Source organism: Borostomias antarcticus (genome assembly GCF_949987555.1).
Source record: "Borostomias antarcticus genome assembly, chromosome: 4".
Lineage (NCBI taxonomy): Eukaryota > Metazoa > Chordata > Actinopteri > Stomiiformes > Stomiidae > Borostomias > Borostomias antarcticus.
In genome coordinates this window covers 31492101-31494600 of record NC_140237.1, presented here as the reverse complement: position 1 = coordinate 31494600, position 2500 = coordinate 31492101, and the positions used below count along the sequence as shown (strand labels likewise).

The 2500-nt window shown below is 43.6% G+C and overlaps 1 protein-coding gene across 1 annotated transcript in view; it reads right to left on the bottom strand.

Moving 5' to 3' along the window:
• adamts17 (ADAM metallopeptidase with thrombospondin type 1 motif, 17) overlaps positions 1-2500 on the bottom strand; it is a gene marked incomplete at both ends in the record, with an annotated part of 83424 nt that overhangs the window by 46914 nt on the left and 34010 nt on the right. The window lies entirely within an intron of this gene.

The window sequence follows — 2500 nt, the reverse complement described above, 5'->3', positions numbered from 1 at the left end:
AGCGACTCAGAAACTAATAAAAAACATGGAGTGGACTCCCAATGTCAAGTCTTTGTTCCCCGGCTTTAATGAAAGCAATATAAAATGACATCTAGACTCATATTCCCCCGTGTCCACAGTCCACTAAGCAGGCTCTGAAGCCGTGGACCTCAGACCCAGAAAAGCCTCTATGTTGCACCTCTAGTCCGTAGTCCAAATAAAAACATGGATTGTCTTTACGGCTGACAAGACTCTTTATAAGAAGAATGTAAATGTAACGACCACTATCATGACTATGCATGCTTTTTATTCTTTTTTTAATTTTTCTTCTGATTATATTGTGGTAATGTATTTGTGATGTACTGTATTTTGATGTACTGTATCCTTTCTCTGCTGCTGCCATTTTGGCCAGGTCTCCCTCCCAATCTCAATGGGACTTCCTGGTAAAATAATGGTTAAATAAATAAAATAAAAATTAAAAAGAGCTTGAGTGTGTGCAGAAGAGGGCTGTGCGCTACGGTTTCTGTCCCTGCCGCAGAGAATTCTACCTCCGCTGTTAAGAAAGACAATTACAAGCTCCCGAAAACCCAGTCGTCCCACAGAGGAGTTCATTACGCTAATTCACGGAGCGTGCGCCAGGAGACGGCTCGCAGATCCAAGTTTTTTTTTTTTTTTCCCGCAGTGTGTTTTAATAACCCCCCTGTTCAAAATGATGGCAACGGCTGACAGAATTGATCGAGTCTTCTGGGGCTTTTGATTGGCAATCAATACTAGTCTAGACAAATGTGGTGTTTTAGAGAGCAAGGTGTACGACCCCCAATTACACACATCGGTTAGGAAGAGCACCTCCTCCAGAAGGAGCAGATCGATATCCACTAGCGCCGGGAGCTGCCGAGGGCCTGGGCTCCCTCACGACTGCCAAGAGCAACACGACCGGCCAGTGAGAGGAGGTAAACTACGGGTGTATTAAGAGCACTGGATGTGCCATTGAAAGATGGCCGGCCTTTCATTCCAATGAAAGTTGTTCACCCGGCGCATGAAGCCTTAAAGGTTTCCAAGCCTCCTGCTCACTTCCTGCTTCTGTGGCCCACAGCACCTGCGCAGTCGTGTTTTTCTTCCTTTCCTTTTTCTCATAAGCCAGTGCGGTGTTGCCATAGACATCCATGGAAACAGGAACAGTTGTAAACGCAAGCTCTTGGTGGCTTCTAAAGAAGAATGGACTAAATTATTTAAAACCTGGTAATTCAAAGAGTCATTTTTTGACTTTGAGTGATATCCAGAAATAGTTTTAGTTTATTTCATTCACCATGTATGTCTATGGGGAAAAGTATTTTTGGGCCGCATGGTGTCACCTAGACTCGTTCGCTTCACTCAACTAGAGACTGAAGACATTCGGCCAGGTTTTGTTGTTATTTAATCAATGCCACACGCATTGATTGTGGGTGGAAACAATTTGAAAGATTGATAATACCCTGCATTGCAGAACCAATCCAACATGTTAAGGGCAGTCCTTCCTAATGGGACGGTGAATGTTTTGTTTTGATTCTCCACTCCAGTTTGTTTGGAGGACATCATGTCCGCGTCCTTCACCCTATTGGAGATGTAGGCAGTGTCTCTGATTGGTAGCATTGGTTTTCGGCACTGTTCTAGCAACGATTTTCGATGGAGACGTCTCCAGACCTTCAGATGTGCAGTTCTCCAGAGTCTGACATAGCGAGAGCAGGTGTTACCTGACTTGCAATACCAAGTTTGGCCACTACGCCAAAATCGCTTCACAGCCAAGGGCCGCATTTCCCAGAGCCCTCGTAGCGCTACGTGCGTCATAAGCTACGTTTTAAGCTCTCCCTTTAGATGGTGCGCTGTTTCCCAGAGCCTTCTTAGCCAAGGTACACCTTACTTAAGGGATACTTTCTTAAGGGCGGTCTGAACCCATCGTAAGCTGTCCCTTAGCAATGCGCTCCGTTCATCCCGTTATAGTTTTAGCGCGATTAGAGCAAAATAATAATAAAAAGGAGAACTGCAATATAGCGCACATCTATCTACCCTACCTGCGCAAATTACATCATTAGTCTACAATCAACTTTGTGAAAATTATTAATAAAAATATTTTTGTAGCCTACATAACACATCACGAGAATGTTGTCATTTAAATTTCATTGAGCCAATTATGGGGACTATCCATAATATAAATCCAATCTGTGAACAACAACAACATATTTTAATGTAACGGAGCAATTTGATGACATGGCTTTTCTGTCTCTCTGTACCCCACCACTATATATTATAGGATACAGACAGATATTAGGCAAATTGATGAATCCAATGAGACCTGCTAGACCCATAGTAAGGTCGACACAGGTGTAATTGATTAAATTAGTTAAGGACCTCTTCTATTGAGCGTGTCACAGCCCACTCGTGCTTCGTGTATAGGCCTTCATCATGGCTGCTTTACAACACATCCTCGTATTGAACCAAAGGAACCACGGCAACGCTGTCGGCCTGTCCTGTCATTTTATCAGGA